Below are 19,120 nucleotides of genomic sequence, written 5' to 3'. Positions count from 1 at the left end.
ACAAGGGCAATTACTTCCACTTTGGAATGTTCCACTGCATTAATATTTCAATGCTGTACAGGCCAAGACAGCAGCAAAATGATAAAAGAAGCAAGGCACATGGGTCTGCACAGTTTCTATTCTAGGGCTAGTGATGCTTAATTTCCTTTGTTCACTGTATTAAGGTCATTTATTACAATTTCTTTACATGTCAGTGCTTATAAGCATTTTACTTTCATCCGTCCAGACTCAAGGCTACCCAGTGCAATCTAAATGAAGCACACTATAAACTCTACATAAGCATGAAATAGTGATGAGAAAACAGTGGTCGGTTTTGAAATTTCAATCTCAGCACCCATGCCTGAACAGGCACTACATGGTTTTAATTTTTTTTGTTTTTTTTTTGGTGTGCTTGGTAGGTATATGTCTCCATGCATTAAATTCAAGTGATGTGTCAGCACTGCGGGCTCATATTACGTGATGATGAAAACAATTAGTTTCACATCACTAATGCATAAATAATGACTCCTCCTGGGATGAAGTGAGCGTCCTCTGTCAAAATGCTGTCATACGCAGCTCTGGATCTCTCTTCATTTCCTAACAGCTCTTCCTCTTTCATTCTGCAGGCTAACAGTGGTTTGGTCATGATACATTTGAGAGAGTACTTTCTATATTATTAGGCCTAACAATCTCTTCCCCTACATTTACTTCATTTGAAGTTCACATCAGGTTCAAGTCAATTGATCAATTTAAGTATCACTGGAAGACAAGTACAGTAATCATGTTCATATATTACTTGCGTATCAGACTGGCCATAAATACTACAGGCAGTAATGCTATATAGAGCTATGCCACAAATGCAAAATGCACCTGAGTACTGTAAGACAATCTGCAGTAGCCAGATGTTGAAAAGACGCACATCTAAAAGAATCTATCTCTGCAGGTTGCATACACAGTATTTACTCACTCCCTACTTCAGTCAGAAATACAGGGGCTGTATTTCTGTGATCATGGTAGCTCAAGGAAATTAAATTTGTGGTTCTCTTATTAAAGCTACAAAAAGAAAGCTGCTCCACTGATTTTAGCATTATACTTATAGAAAGCACAACCTTTTAACTTTTATCTGATCTCTGATCAGTTCAACTACCACCACCAAGTATCTGTATGGATGAGGAGCCAGTGTGAGTGAAGCCAGTGAAGAGATGTAAAACTGGTCTCCCTCACAGTTCACAGACTATTAACAATTAAACAAGTAACTCTGGAAGCGGGGCATCTGATGATAGGCTTATTCAGCTGATCTGACAGCTGGCAAAAGACACTGACAAGCAAATTGTAAAGAGACTTTATTAAACAAGTCCTCATAGTTTCTTGTTTCCTAGCAACATTCTTAAATCCAGTTTGTGGATTTTTTTTTGTAAAAAAGTAGACTGGGAAGTAGCTCCGTTACCTGGGTATGTGCTGTTTTTCTGTTACAACTTTATTTTTAAGATTTTTTTTATAATATTAAATTGCATTTGCCTCCACAAATTCCTGAGAGACCAAATTCAGTGAATGGTAAGGCTTGAATGCAGAAGTGATATGATGAGAAGAATAAGTATACAAAGGGAGGATTCAAGCAGGAGAAAGGAATAGAGGATAAAATCACGGGATGGATTTCAAGTAATTTCTGTTATGGAAATTACTGATGTTCTATAATGAATCGATTCTCCAACCAACGTAACAACATACAGCTGCTGAAGAGCACAATTATTAGCTGGAGAAGCTGTCAACATCACATTACACTTTTAACCAAATCCATGTTGTCTTCTGGATTTGATTTTCCAACAGCATAGCTCATGCAGGCTGCTCACAGCCAACCTTCATATCTCTCTTTCAACCCTCCTCCCTCTGGTCTGTCATTCTCTTGTCACTCAATACACAGTACTGTGAGAAGATCCTGTCCAAACACCGCTGGTGAGTCTGTGAGAATATTCCACAGTGTGTGATGATTGTGCATCTCAATCACTAATCAAAAGAAAAATCCCTCAGGGGAAATGGGAATTCACAGTATAAACAAACCCATATCAGATGTAGTGATATTGATATATGGTTTGCCTTTCTTTCTCCACCAGCAATTCCTTTAACCGTAAAATAGAATTTCTGTTACAGAGCAGACTTTGGCACCGGCAGTTGTTGCCATTAAAAATAAATCCACAGTAATCAGTTTATTAGTAACATCTGTCTTGATCTGAAATGTAATTGTGATTTTGGTGGTGCTGGGTTTTATCATATTAGTGTCTCTAATATTCTCAGTATGTAAACAATCGTAAAAAAAACAGAAGCAAAACAGAAACGCCTCTTATGATGCAGTTTTATTTGTTCAAAGTTAAAAATGTTCCTTTATCTGCTCCTCTGCACAATATAAAAAACTTAAACTGATAAGCCTCAAGCTTATTCTTGGTCATGGCTTATACTCAGGTTTGAGTAATGGATTATTGGATCTGATTTTAAAAGTGAACTGGACTCAACATGGTGGTCCTGCCTAAAGCCAAGAAACAAAAGAGTCTCATTAACTTTCATGAAATAAGCAAAAACACCAAAGCATGAACGCTGGATTCCTCCTGCGCAACAATATGTTCTGCCAATAGCACGAATTGGATATGGACATTGGACATGGTCGAGTAAGATGAGACTTCTGACTGCAGAATTAAAACTTCACGTACACTGGCCATGAATTACCTCTTGGACAGCTGACCACTGGATATAGTATTTGCTGTGTGACACCTATGAAGTGAAGCGCAGTGTTCAGAACGGCCTGGCCAGTTGCTGTCACCTGTGAGGATTTAGCCCCTGTGACTCAAACACATTACAGTCTCAAATCCCAGTGTTCAGCTACTCAAGGATCTAATTAGCACAAGATCCGAAAACCACACATAAACCGGCATCCCCACCACCACCACCACCATCACTGACTGATTTATTAATGATAAATGCACTTGATCTAAACTCTGACAGGATGATTAATGTGAGTAAGTATATGAGTCTGCTTTATGCATGGAGGGTTTTAGAGGGTGTGAATTTTTTCTGTCAGTATAACTACATGACAAATTCTCCCACTTGTCACTTCATCCCGTGTAGCCAAAAACATGCTGGCTGATATTAGTTTTTCATATAAATATAAAATTTCTCACCTTTATCATATTTTACAGTGATTTTATTTCAAAAGTATTATATTTGCAAAGGCCTTACTTCTACATGTTTTAACTTTAAACCTTCTTCTTGTTATTGTTTCCAGCACTGGAAGATTTTCCATTGCTGAGGTATTTACATCACATATGCACCCTAAAGGATCTGTGTGAAAATGTTCTTTGAAATGCCTTTTTTTATTCCATGCAACATTTTTGTGTTACCTTGCAACAGTATTTCACTCTGCTGCAATACTTTTTGACACTTATATTTAAACCCTTGTTAATAGTGCTTATTACTATTCTCACCCAGCAGCTCCCGTTCCCTACATGTCTGTGTATGTTAGTCAGTCAGATGTGCAGACAGCTTATATTGTTTGTCCTTGAATGCCTATTTTGTAATGTCAATTATTTCTAGCTTTAGAAGAAGCCATAGTCCAAATTCATTTTCTGCTTAACTGTAATGTGGACAACAACTAGTGTAGCACAGTGCACAGTGTCGTGCGCAGCATATGTTAATGGTTTGTCCACACTATACTTACATACAAAACAATTTAACATATGACACTTATTTAACATTAACCATACAGTGTCCACAGTAAACAAGGATTAGTGAAGAAATCTAAAATAGAGGATTTACATCTGGACAGGACAACAATACAGCATCATTACTGGACCTTTTTTGCAACCTGAGATTATGGAATCTGCTTATTGAATATGGACCCATTCAAATATATTATTCATATATTTGAATGTTTAGCTCTTTAAGTAGCTGAAGTTCTTAAAAAAGGCCTAATTAATGTTCAAAACCTGCAGCTAGAACTGAAGCTATCCAGATGAAAATATTTCTGAGCTTTCCATAATAAATAGAAGATCGGCATAAGATGTAAAAAAAACCTTTTGACACTACTTATAACTATTAAACTGATTAATATGTGATATATGAATGGAAGGTTGTGGTTCTCGCTCCTGAAATTGTTCTGTCGTGATCATGTTGTTCAGCAGAGAAGGCTAGCACACAAACAAAAGCACACTCCAGCTGCTATGGTTGAGGTAGTTTCTCCAATTTAAAAACTCTTGGCCACAGCCCTCAAGTATGTCAGATGTATTAAAATGATGTATGCTGAGATTGAACATGTACCAGCGTGAAATTTACAAGGCTTTTGGTCTGCAATATGAGAACCAATGTGAAGAGAAGGCAGAGGAGTTTCAGAAACACGTCTTTATGGCTCTTTAGGGGACCTGTACTGTGTTGGTGTATAAACATCGATTAATCACTTGCATTTCTAAAGCATAAAGTATTCTGGAAACACCACCTAAGAATGGAAAACTGATCACTGACACAGCATGTTGTCATTTCACGTTTGCTGCTAAGGTTTACATCACCAGTACAAGAAAAACGAGTGTGTACAGCTTAAGAATGCAGCTCTGCACATCTGAGATGATTTTGTTTTACAAGCAAATTACCACAATAAAACAGCAGGAAAAGATTTGTTTGTCAGCCATCTCTCAGGCTAACATAAATGAAGTTGCCGGCACATGGGGCAATTATCTAAAAATGCTCAGTGGGCATTGTTAGGCAGTGGGTTTTCCATTGCTCTGAACCAATTAGTCATGATTTAGAAATTATTATTTTTTACAAACAGAAAAAAGCTGGATTTAAGTGATATGTGAAGGGAAAATTACTGTGTATTTTCAACCTTCAGGAATGATTTTTTTTTTTTCTTCTTCATCACCACTTGAGGTTGGAAATATGCAGAACTCAGAGGATGGACATTTTCAAGAAAAATCTTTGTTGCTTTGCCTGTGAGACTTCAAACACAAGGCCTTAACGGCAGGCAGGGAAAAGAAGGTCTTCAGAGATTTTGTGATTCATGCTCAAATGAATCAAATGGCTTTAAATTATTAAATATTAAATATTCAGCACTGATACGTCCTTCTGAATATCACAGAAGACACCCATGTTTAAAGTTTTGCCCTGATTTTACAGTCTAGATGAATGCAAAATACTGCAAGTACGAAAGCTGCTGGGTATTCACAGAATGTGCTGCTTTTCAGATGTGCTGTAACATAGTAATGTGTCTGTATTTCATTTTAGGTTTAGGTCTTCATATAATGAGTTAATAACTGTAATATCTGTATGAAGAGCCAGGGGATGCCGGTGGAGCCTCAGTAGCCGATATAAAAGAGATTTTTATAACACTGTGGAGAATTCCAACGTTTTATTTGACAGCCACATACTTTTACACTATTGTAAGGGTTTGTTTGCACTTTCAGTACTCTGTCCTGGTGGTACTGTGCTGTATTGTCACTTAAAACATTTCTTTTTTCCTTAGTTCTTCACACATGCTATTCGATACAAGATCAGTTTTTGAGTAGCTCGCCAAAATATTTTTTGTGGTGAATGTTGTCCAATAAATGTCAAAAAAGTGTTTACAAGTAAAATTATGTTTTTGGCCCCTAAAGTAATAAAAGTTAATATAGGAAGCCTAGGTTCTTCTCCATCATTCTGACTGGTAGATGGTAGCACTGAAAATATTATTGATGGTGTGTACATTTAAAATAACTTAACTTTGTTGGCTGTAACTAAAGCGTTACCTGATGAACCAGTAAAACAGCCCTTAACTCTAAACTCCTAACAGGCATTTAAAGTTCATCTCAGGTTATGCCTCAAAGTGTGTGTAAAGGGTCTATTGGACTTAGTTTCACATAATTTGAATGATGACTTTGACATTTACCACACACCATTATAAATAAATTCTTTAGCATGAATCAGGCCACAGGAATGTGCTAAAAAGGAAAAAGCAAAACAAGAAAAAACAAACAAGACCAGAACCAAAGGGATTATCACAATCTGACACTGCATTCCTGCAAAATGCAAATATAATAGTGATAGAATTTCTTTCCAGTTTAATTCTGTGCCAATTCATGACAACCAGAAAATCATTTTTAATAATTCACTCTATAAACCTGTGTAATCCATTACTAAACATCTTTCATGCTTAAAGGATGACAGGGTATATGCCCTATAATATCCCTATTTAATTATGACACAAAAATATTTTTGACATTGATGATTTCTCTTCAGCAAAAACAAATAATTGGTTTAAAATATTTTTGTCATTACAACACCTTAATAAAAGCTTTCTAATTATTGACAAAGCATGAAGAGTTCTTGATTTTTAAAAATCTTTCCTAGGCAACCGTTCTAATGAGCACCTTGTAGCCCCTGTTTTAATTTTAAACTTGGATTTTTGCCAGTCATACACAAAAAACACATTTTTTTGATGAAGAAAAATGACGACTACCAGTGGTATGTGATGAATAACATGATAAGTCAGAGTAACATAATGCACTGTGTCCTAAGGTCTTCATGATTAAAACAGATCATAGTGAAGTCTGAATCACCAAAATGAAAACAAAGAAATTCAGTCTCTCTTTAAACAATTTTCACAATATACTAGCTACGCTAACTGCAAACAGGACTATGTTTCTTGCATTTTTATGTCTGTTTTTTGACCTCCAGGCTGTCAGTGTAACTATTCTTCTGACCTCCGGATTATTATTTTTGAGTCCCAGTCTGGCTGGAGACTCTGGGAGGGGGGAACTAGAAGAGAAACATTTCCCCTTTCTCACCAACTAGCACTGATGTGCCTCGAGCGAGACGCAATCCGAAAATTACTCCACTTGAGCGTCTCAGAAAACTATGGTTGTATTTGGCAGCTCCCAGATGAGCAAATGTGTAGCAGGTTCAGATTTTATTCATACTGTAAAGATGGAATAAAAAAAAATACACAAATCTATGCACACATAAAACCACAAGCTCCCATTTAGAGAGCTGCACACTTACACACACTCAGACTCTTTATCTCTCTCTCTCACGTGCACACACACCCTGTGTTGTCCTCTTCATACTATTGTTGTGCATGACACAAAGTTAAATGGAATCCTTAATGGACCTCTAGGGTCGTCAGTGGCTGGCTGGATGCGATAGCATCAGTGCTGCAGCTATGACACCACTGGGACAACTGGGGTAGCAGTGGAATCAGACTGGGCTAATCTGCCCGCAGGACTGACGTTATCACCAGGCTCATCTCTGCTGAGAATGAGATCCCTCTCACGACCTTCACCAGATTCTTATCACGCTTGGACAAAAACCTGAGTGTGCATTTGATGCAGCCATGTATAAGTCACTGCATATAGCATTGTAACTGTGGGGATTGTTAGAAAGGCTGCCAAAGGCTTGAAGTATATTATATTATGGGGCCTATACATGTATTTGCCCTATATATTTGAATTTCCCTATTTGTACCACAAAAGCCTGCAGGCATTATTTAAAAAAAAGAAAAACTTGTATTATCTTACTGCCAGGAGTAGAAATTCAGTGTTGGTTTTATATGCTGAGGTTTTAAAGAAATTGTCTGACATTTTCTGGAAATAAGCACAGTCATTGTTTTGTGTAGAATTAGATAATAAGACCAATATCACTCTCAGGTCTGTACAGAAAATATGGAGCTATAACCAGGAGGCAGTTAGCTTGAAACAAATACTTAAAACAGGAGACACTGTAACATCTGTAATAAATATTTGTTTCCCGATCACCTATTGTGGACTGGACATAGAAAAGATCAATATCTAAACATGTTGACAAGAAATCTATCTGTATGGCATAATAGAAACAATAAAAATACAAGCTGAAAAGAATTGGGGACTAATGCATGCAACTAAATAAATGAATCATTATAAATTGTGTAAGAACATGCCAAGCAACAAAAGACTGGAGCCAAATGTTGACATAACAGTCAGACAGGTAAAACTAAACAGGGCATTTATCACATGGGGGTAAATACTTGACTTATGTTGAGTCCAGACAGGTGAAACCACAGAGGAGGGTCAGAGACAGGATGAGAGTCCAAAACTGGGGTCAGAGGTGTGCAAACAGTCTGAGCCAAGTGATAAATCCAGGGGAGCAGGCAAAGGCAGGCAAGGAAATAGTCCAAACATTTAAAAAAAAGTGACACTACGAACACTAAGGGATCTGGAATATTGTGGCTACAGAGAGCATAAAGTTAGGGGTAAGCAGATCTGACATTCTGGCAAAGGGCAAGGGAAAAAGTGACTGGTATGATTACAAAGGAGCTAACAAGGAAGTGTAAACAGGTGAGCAGAGTCATGGGACTAGCAACAACAGGCAAGACATGGAGAGTCCATAAAAAAGTCCAGAATGCAAGAGGGCCAGAAAAACACTGGGCAAAAAGAAATTTAAAGTCATAATAAATGTGAAAACAATCAGTGACAATAAGAATTAAAACAAATGAGGGATCAAAAGGTATATTTTGTATAAAATACTAACATGTTAAATAACATGTGTGATTAAACAGAATATATTACGGTTCAAAATCAAAAGCCAAACTGGAACAGTAAGTTTGCATGAAAAACGTATATTTTTAGTTGTCCTCAGATCCTCAGACACACTATTCCAACAACTTTGAGCACAAACACTCAAAGCTGCCTCATCAAAGCTTTTTGTCCTGCAATTAGACCATCTAAAAGGTTATACCAGAAGATGAGGGATACTGTGCTGATTCATACACTGGAAGCCTATCAGACAAATACACTAGTGCATGACCATCAAACATTTCATTGCAGAGAAATTGCTGCACTCAGCAATATTTCTGAGATCATAAAAAGAGCATTAGTTGGTCCTTTGTTATCAGGAAAAATGGCCATATAAGGCCATTAGTGTTACTATGGAAAGAGATGTTGTGCAGTGGCCCTTATATTGATCCTAGGGAAATCCCAGAAGTTATTTTTAAAGGTTTCACATCTAGATTTATTTTGATCTTGTCAACAACCTTTATTAGGACTTTCCCCATACTATGATGGACTCAGAAGCTAGAATAAAATATTTTTTACTTGTATGTATACCAGCTGATGATGGCCTTTGACTACTTTTTTTCCAAAAAGGTTTACAAGGCCCTAGATTCAAGTGTCTTAAATTCTATAGGTAAAACACCTAGCTGGAGAGAGTGATAAATGATTGTGAGGATCTCCCAAGACACTGAATTAAAAACATTTTTCATAAAGGAGGAAGAACTGGGTCAGTAGAAGACATTGTTACTAATTTTTAGAGCATGTCAGTATGAAGCAGGTTCAAATGGTCCAGTGTATACTGTATAATTGTATTGTGGTATTGTGTTGCTGAGACATACAGTATCAGACCTAATGTTGGGTAGTGTTGTCACAATACCAAAATTATAACTTCAATACCAATATCTGCCTAGATAGCTCAAAAACAATATGATGGAAAAAACATGAAACTTAATAAAGCTAAAAAGATAAATTAGTTTCTCTTAATTGCCTCTTCAAACTTCAGTGGTGAAAAAAGTTCACTTGGTACAAAATAAATGACACTCCTTTGATTTGGCATGTCATGCTGTAGTTATGTTATCCATTACATTTGCTAATCGCAAACCTGTCACTTTAAATCATTTATACACGTCGGCACATCTGTCAGCGAGATGCTTTGCCAAGTTGGATGTGTTGGCTAGGATGGTTTGTGCAGGTTTGAACTTTGGATATATGGCTCTTATTAAAACTGTCATTCAAGTAGCGAGACTTATAAAATAAGGTATAGTATCATTTTTAATGACAGGGTATTACGATACATTTCTACTATACCGGGCAACACTAATGGTGGGTGTCTTCTCTCCAAAGCAATCCACAAACTCCTCACATTTAAAGGCAATAAGGTGGTTGCTATTGTCTGCGGTACATTTAACAATGTTATCAATTGTTGAAAAGCACACTGGGATTGCCTGTGTTGGTATTTATCAGATTAGAAACATAAAACTGCACAGCAGCTTAAATGGCTTTAACTCTTTATTTTAATAACAGTATTTAATAAGATTTCTTTATTGCATTTGGTTTAGTTTTTCACCATCTACCATCTGCAATCCAATAGCCCCTCTTTCATGTGATCATGTCAACATTCTTCCAGGGCATCTTCCTTTTTTTTAAAACACTTTTTGTGATATTTACTGCAGCAACTGTATCACAGACTGTAGTTAAGCTGCTATTAAATTAATTTACATGACTGCCAAATGAGCAATGTTTAGATGCACTATGAATGGATTATTGGCAATATGCGCTAAAAAGTTTGAGTTCACTTCAGGAGTAAAACTGTTTTTTAACAACTGGCTAAATGGGAACTGGCAGTGTACAGCAAAAGACATTAAAAATATACAGTGATGGTGTGAGAGCCAAGTCAACAACAGAAGAGGTGCTTATACTGAGCCTATATGATATGCCCACATCTAGTGTGACCCAAGTTATGACATGGCTCATTGACATGTTGTTTAAAATCCATATACTCCATAAAATTTAAGTCATTTGCTTTGCCTTATTATCAACATGCATTAAAGTCAGCAAGTAAAATTGAGCAGTAATATTAGTGTGGATGCAAGATAGAAATTTAGAAAATTCAAGTAGAGAGAAGCTGACACTGACAGAAAAAGCTCTAAGGTCAACCTTTCTACCCCTAAAGTTTCAGAATATATTGCAGCTCTTCCAATAACAACAAATGGATGTTTTTTTTATGAAATAATAAGCTGCATTGCTTTGGAGCAGTGTAAGATCTAAAATGAGAAAGCATCAACTGACAGAAACCTAATTCAATCGCTTATATACATGCCAACTAAGAATCATTGCACTTCCAGCAACATTATCTATCGGCCAACAGGCGATACAACACCTCCTTGCTTTTTTCTGTGAAAACAAAATTGATTTTTGTTACTCACATCAATCACAAGCAATAAATGCGACCAAATTGTTCTATGTCACACAAATCAGCCATTCAAGGCCTGTAGTGATACTGTAATGATTGGATTTAGCACAGGAACAACACACCAGCTTATGGAAATTCAGGAGTGAGAAATGCTGAGAACTGAGCACAGGTGGCTGCAGTTCGCATTATATTTTAGGATTTTTTATGACTTTTAGTGCAAAATAATCCGTTACCTAGATGGATAGACAGATAGACAGATAGATAGATAGACAGACAGACAGAAACAGAGATAGATAGACAGATAGATAGATAGATAGATAGATAGATAGATAGATAGATAGATAGATAGACAGACAGATAGATAGATAGATAGATAGATAGATAGATAGATAGATAGATAGATAGATAGATAGATAGATAGATAGATAGACGGATAGATAAAGAGGTAGAGTACACAAAGAAGCAGCAGCTGGGAAAAGGGGGAAATTGAAATGTTACTCAGCAGCTCAACAGTTTAATCATAGAACCAAATGGAATGTCCAATCTGTGTTTTTGCCATTGTCTCGTAAACCACACTCATCGCTGTTCTGTGCAACTGCAATCATTGATTAAATTATGCTTAGGACCTGAAACAAGCCCAAACAACATAAAAACAAAACGGCTCCTGTGACTTAGATTTATGGCCTTGACATGTAATTAAATTGTATTTGTTACATTGTTACGGTTTAATTTTACAAACAATTTGCTATAATTCTGGTTTGCCTGAGCCAGTCTATGCAATGTTTTCTTTTTTTAAAAAGGCATTCAAAAGCTTAACGCTTCTGTAATATTCAAATAAAAAGGCAGAGGAGGACTAGAGGAATGGAATTAAAACTCTGGCATGATTCATTTACAGCGGGATTTGGGAGAAAAATGGGATTTTGTTTTGAAATTGTGTTCGGTAACCCATTCTGTATCTGTGGAATTGCAAATCAGAATTCGTTTTCAGATGGGGGAAAAAGAGACAATGGAGTTCTCTTGTTGCTGTGGGATGATCTGTCCTGGACGCTGAAAACAAAGACCTGATAAGACCACATGATTCAGCTGTGTTGTTGTTTATCACAGAGAACTGCTGTGGAATTCAATATCTACCTTCTACAACACCATCTATGACAAAAGGAGAAACTCAGGTAAGAAGATGCTGAGAGACCACATACAGAAAGACTGATTTTGATGGAAAGGATCCTGTAGTGTTCTCTGATGTGGGTGCATGTCCCAGGTATCCAGCTGTGGAATAATATCAAGCATATGGTAATGTTCTTCCCCAACCAAGGACAGTTTTCACACAGCTACAGTTAAGCTACTTGGTGTACACTTATGGAAGCTGGCCTGTATAGCTTAATGCACTGGAGGGATACTTTCCAACAAATGAGGAATATATGAGAACATGTGACTACAAGTTTGTTGCAATCCGCATACAAGGTCACTCTCAAATTGCCCACATCTGACATAACTGATATGTCATCTATCTACAAAATCTCAGAAACTCATGCAGAATATCATGAAAAGGCTTAGTCGGTTAGTCATGCCTACTGGAAGCCAATTCTCTGTCAGCATGGAAGAAGCAGCAGCAAAATATAAAATGCCAGGATTTAGGATCAGGCAGGAAAGATGTTTTTAGCAAAGCTAACAGCATGGCTCCAGGAAATGGTCTATTAGTCAGTCCACCACATTGGTTCAAACTGATATATCTCAACAACATAAAGATGGACTGTTGAATGTGAATGTGAATTCACAATTTAACTTAATTTCATTTAACTTGAACCGAATGTCATGTAAACACAAGCAGCTGTAAAAGAACTATGGCTAAATAAAATAATTTAAAATGTTCCTGATGTGCATGTTAGCTTTTAACTCAGAACCATGATGCAGCTCCACAGAGACTGCAGATTCCTACTGTTGTTTTCATTCATCAGATTGTACTTTGTTACCAATCTGCCTTTTCTAATGCAAGATTTTGTGTGGTTGACCTTTACCAAAACACTTTGGTTTAGAAATGCTGATCATAAAGTCACAGCCTACTCTTCCTACTTTCACTGTAGTGCAGCCATTGAGACTCTTCTGCTATATTTTGTAGGTACACTTAATCTGGACCTGTTGTCAAATGACTTCACATACCTTGAATATGCATATTTCTAATTTGTCTTTACAGTGAATAAAGGGACACTGCAGTAATAATGTAGAAAAGAATGCAGAAAGTACAAATGTCTGAAAAATATACTTTAAAAATATATGAATATTTATTTTTTTATTCCGTTTCTATTTTAAAAATATTTATTTTGAACACTTCTTTCAGCTATTCAAATGAAACTTGTTCCTTCCACCTATCATCAGCACTGGCTGCGATGAGCTGCAATAGGATTAAGTGACCTATGATATTGTACATGTTTTATTCATAAATCCTTTTTAATCAATAATGTCATATTAAAAATGGATTAAATTGCTATGTGTAATGTGAAAGAGTTTCCTGCAGTGATGAACCTATGGAGAATTAACATCAAATTCTTCATTTCGCTCAGCTCTTTAGAACATTTTGGCTACCTTAACTTATTATTTTGGTTTTATACCCTGCAACTGTTTTAGTCAAATGACCAAATTTGATAATAATATAATCATATAATAATATTTGATAATATGCCAATGTTGTGTTCACAGCTTGTTTCACTGTTTCCAAGTGGTCAAAATTTAATTTAGATTCAACCAATGCACTAAAAACTATCAAACTCTATCTAAATGTATATCACCCATTATTTTGTGCTTTTATTTGCAGCAATAGTGCATTTAGTACTACCTTAAGAAAAAGGCAATTTCTAGCAGTCATGTCTTATTACCAATAGGAATTGAGATACGTGATATTGGATGTTCTGTTCCCAGGAAATCTGACATGCTATTTTGAATAAACCACATGTGATCCTCACTGCATAGCCTGAACAGTGACGGGCTTAGGGACCCAGTTCACAAGGATAATACACATGATAATCACAAGCTTCACAGCAAGAAGGCTCCTGGTTCGAGAGCTGTAGGAGTTGGCTCAGGAGGTACAGCAGGTTGACCATGAACCAGAGGGTTGGTGGTCCTGGTCCACAGGCCGAAGTGTCCTTGGGCAAGACACTGAACCCCAAGTTGCCCCCGGTGGCTTCCCTCACTGGTGTATGAATGTGTGAGTGGGTGAATGGGCAAATAGTGTAAAAGCTTTGAGTACACTTGAGTGTAGAAAAGCGCTATACAAGCACAAGACCATTTACCATTGTTCATCTATATGTGTGGCCCTGTGATGGACTGGTGACCTGTCCAGGGTGTACCCCTGCCTTTCACCCAAAGAGAGCTGGGATAGGCTCCAGCAGATCCCCATTATAGGAATAAGCGAATGTATGTAATGGGTAAAGGAAGGAAATCTGCCATTATGACCCTGATATTATTTTACTCTCCATATAAATTCAAGACAAACACACATCCAGAAAAATGCACAGAAATACACACACATACAAACATAGCTATCACCCCTAAAGCAAGAGGTGTGCTGTTATCACTTCCAGGAGGATAAACAATGTTAGTGAGAATACTAATCTTGGTGTACTAGCTCAGAGCGTCTCCTCCATTGCCAGGGTATAAATAGCATAATTAGCCACGGGAGGAAACACAAATGCCACTTATCTCACTAACTGCTGCACAGCGTTCCACATTTCTCATGCACATTTCTCCCCTCAACCATTGTCCTGTGTTGCACCTTTAAGACACACTCAATATCAGAGAATGCAGGGAAATTCAGGGTAGGGTGTTGAATGCAGGGAGAAGATGGAGGAGATAATGCAAATTTGCATGGAGTTAATAATATGGTTCATCTACAGGTTCTGGTAGCTGGGAAGCAAAGGCCTGAAGGGAGAAGAGAGTGTGAAGATGAGCAAATGTGAGGTCTCACATCTGGTGACAAGAGGCACACACATATGGGTGAGTAGGCAGACTCTCTTACACACACACAAAGCAGCAGAAGGTGCTGTTTAGAGTCCTTTGAGTCCTGTATCAGAGGTCATTGAGCCAGATGTTTCCCACTGATGCATAGAGGGGCAGTAGGACATTCAGTACACTAGACCAATAATACACAACCAAATGCAGGGACGTGAACTATGTCATTTTATGTCAAGACTGTATATTGTATAGTGTTTTGTATTTCTAAAAGAAATACCACATTTTATCATGAAGACGATACAAATGAAGGAGCACTGTCTTCTGTCTTAATACTGTCAAATACTAAATTTAAACACATTACCCATGTCTTTCCTACCTTTGAGATGTAACTATCAAGTGATGAAAGGTTATGTATCTTAAAAAATGTACTATTTCTTGACCTGCATAAAAGTGGTGTTGCAGTAGATTAGACATGTTGTGGCTTTTGTATGAAAACATTGCAATTCCTAATCTTGTTGGGTATGTTTAATGACATTATAACAGAAAAAACATGAGCAAAAACCACTGTATAAAAACTGAGAACACCTCATCTGAATCTACATGTTCATACTGCTGGATGTTTCAGGTCCAAGCTTTTACAGTAAACTAACTTTAGTGTCTGAATGACACATTATTTTAACAAAACGATGCCTGTTTCTGACATTCTGACTCCGGGCAACACAATAATTCAGTACCAAACTTGTGATTTGGACCACAATATCCTGGTCCTGTCACTTCAACAATGACTGTGAGCTGAATTACTACTCACCAACAATCATTCAGGGTTATGACTAAGAGCAGGGCACTATTCACCCTCTCACCTCCTTGCAGAGCACTCTCTGGTTCTAGAGTCCTAGAAAAAGTGGTAGTTCACTTTTGTGGGATCAGTTGGGATGAGGATTATAGTGTCAGTGTCATGACAGGTGGGGGAGTTGTGGGAGGGCAGAGCCTATATATAATATAGAACAGGCTACTTATTGTAACTAGGTACTGAACCTCAATCATTTTTATTTTTCTAAAACAAATGTGTCCACACCACAAATGTATAGAAAAGTGATTGAAATTAAAAGTGAGTGAATGGTTTATAATTTAGCCTGTTTGTGGATGTGCACATACACAGGCACTGCCACAGATAAAAAAATATAATGTGTTTCGAAGAACTAATAAACATGGAGCACAACACCACAACCTATTACAACAGTAAACACTAGGGCTGTCAGTCGATTAAAATATTTAATCATGATTAATCGCATGATTGTCATGAGTTAACTCATGATTAATTATGATTAGTCGCAACTTAATCACACATTTTTATCTGTTCTAAATGTACCTGAAATTAATACTTTTCAGGTTTTTAATACTCTAATCAACTTGGGCATGGATGCCTTTTGCAAATGTATGTTTGTGTAGTGTAGTGAAACTACTCTAAACATACAGCATGAAGAACATAGACATGTTTCAAAGACGGTAGATATGTTTTTCAAAGAACTTGTTCATGTCTGTTAAACACATGGAAAAAAAGAACAGAGAAAAAACACAAGTTCCCATTATTTCTCTTTCTTTGCACTAAGCCAGTTGCTCAGACAAGCCTGTTTACATTTTTAGATGACAGGGCAGCTCACTTTCTCTGAACATGCCCTGACAGTGTTGTTTCACAAGGTATGGATGTGGCAAGGGTTGCTAAGTGTCATGAATTTACCGTTCAGAAAACCTTTTTGTTTCTCCCTTTTTGTTTACTGCTACACTCTTTACTCTCTATGGCTGCATTTTTGATTTCTCTTACTATGGGCTAGGCCACGGGTCAAACAGGAAATGCATGCTGCGTTAATCACGCGTTAATAAAATTAGTGCAGTTAAAATGAGTTTGCTTTAACGCATTATTAATGCGTTAATTGTGACAGCCCTAGTAAACACCATGTACAGTTTGCTAGAATGAAAACATCTTTGTGCACATTCATTTTAAATTTGATATATCACTCAGCTGCTACCACAACCACGTCTTTAATTTTATCAGCAAAAATACTGTCAACTGGGCTTCATTAAAATGCAGTATAGCTGACCACAGATCATTGTTTTAGATCATTTAAGACTTTTTTCGTGGCAATATATAATTTTTTAAGCATTTTAATGCTAAATTATTAAAAACAAAATCAATTAATTTAGTTCACTAATTTATTTACTAATAATGTATTAAGCTGAGTTTGAAATGAAATTAAAGTGTTTTGGGAGCATATTTAGTGGGATATTTAGGGTTTAAACTACAAAAATCGGTATTTATAGGCATTTTTTCACAACTTGCGGTTGCTCTAGGAACGTAACCCCCACGAATTCCGGAGGTTCACTATACTTCATTTGAAATCAATGAAATCTTGAAATCTTTAATTAAAAATATGGAATTCTTATTATCATAATATACAAAAAATATATATGTTTCATTAGAAAGACAAGATTGCTCCAAAATTTAAATTTATTTCTGGATTAAATGCCATATTTTCTATAGTTCTTTTAGAGTGGCTTGTGATGGTATTGGCACACTGGCTTAAATAAAACAAACGTAGAAGTTCACAGCAATTTTAGTGTGAATGTATTTTATCATACGCTCAGAATAATAATATCAACATGCTAATATCAAACATCTGATTTTAGCAGGTATTCTTTTAATTACCATTTTAGTTTAGCATGTTAAAATGATATTTTCTAAATTACATGTCTGCAGAGCATCAAAGGTCTTACGGTTCATCCTGAGGTGGACACAAGTCTCTGTATCAAGTTTCATGACATTGCATCGTACACTTGTCAAGACATTTCACTTTGAACCCCAAATGTCAACTTAATGGTGGAGCTACAGAGCAGGTAATGGGATTAAAAAGGTCATTAAGATGAATCCTCTGGGCACCATAGATATTTGCACTGGGCCTGTCACATTATATTTGACATTTGAATATTTTTGGGGAAAGAAATTATATATATACGAACTGTAATGACCTTTTTGAATTCAAAATTCACAGGCAATAAGTGCAACAGACTGTTTGAAATTGTTTGCCCTGTGGTCCAGCAGAGTGCACCCTTAAAACAAACAACTGACCTGTTACATGTCCTACTGATCTATGAGTGAAATAAGCTAATAAATAAAATTTGAGGACGATAGTGACGCTGATCAGATAATCTTTGGGCTCTGTTGGCATTTACTAAAGATTAAGCTAATGTCAACTGTGTAAAAAGCAGCTGCCTTACTCTACAATGGCAATTCTGCTAAGTGCAACACAGCAAGTGGAACATCAGCGGTCCAACTACAACTGCCTATTTATCTCTACATTGCCACCATTTTCATCTTATAATAATTGCAGAGCTGCAACCATTGCATTATTTTTGCATGGCAATCTAACCAATCAAAACAGTTATATGACACCACAAAAGGAAATACATAGCAGTGAAGGATAAACTGCTCACTCAGACTAAAGGTAATGGCAATCTAATCTAATTTGATCTAGTAAAGAAATTTCAGTACAAGCAAAAGTGGAGGGCTAACCTAATTCTAGGACATTAAATACTGTACGTGGTGTCCTTCGTCAAACTGCTCGGCCTCTTTGCTAAATACTGACATTTTAATAGATACGTCATGTTTCCAGCATTGCCCTCAAACAGTAACTATATGATTAACTGAACTTAACACAGAGGTTGCAAATTGTCACTGCAGAGACAAAAAAAAAAAAAGAATAATTATGGCACCGGGTGGGATGACACAGGTACTTTCTCCATGTACACAATTGCACACACTGTGCCATTTACATCTGGCCAATGGTATCTTTCATGGACAGTTCCTGACAATTTCATTTCCTGCAGGGCTATGGGAAGTATCTCCCCAGAGGTTTTCACTTGTCAAACTGTCACATCTCAAAGGCCTCACAAGGAGAACGAATTTGTTGATGTTTGCCAAAACTCACACATCCTCCTCTTCTTCAGTTTCTATTTCAATTTCTATTTCAGCATTTTTTTTTTTTCATGACGTCCATCGCAGGACTTGAGTCGCAGCAGCTGTGAAAAAACAAATAGCAAAGGCACAGCTTTGCTATTAATGGATAAGTTGCCTAACAAGAGTGTAGAGCAACATCTGACACTTTGCACCCATTTTGCATCATTCAAGCCTTTTCATATTCTATCTTTAAGTCTGGTGCTCCATCAAATAGCCTGCGAATTAAATGTTATG

Source organism: Mastacembelus armatus, chromosome 24 (genome assembly GCF_900324485.2).
Source record: "Mastacembelus armatus chromosome 24, fMasArm1.2, whole genome shotgun sequence".
NCBI classification, from domain to species: Eukaryota; Metazoa; Chordata; class Actinopteri; order Synbranchiformes; family Mastacembelidae; genus Mastacembelus; species Mastacembelus armatus.
Note: the sequence above shows the minus strand (reverse complement) of the source record.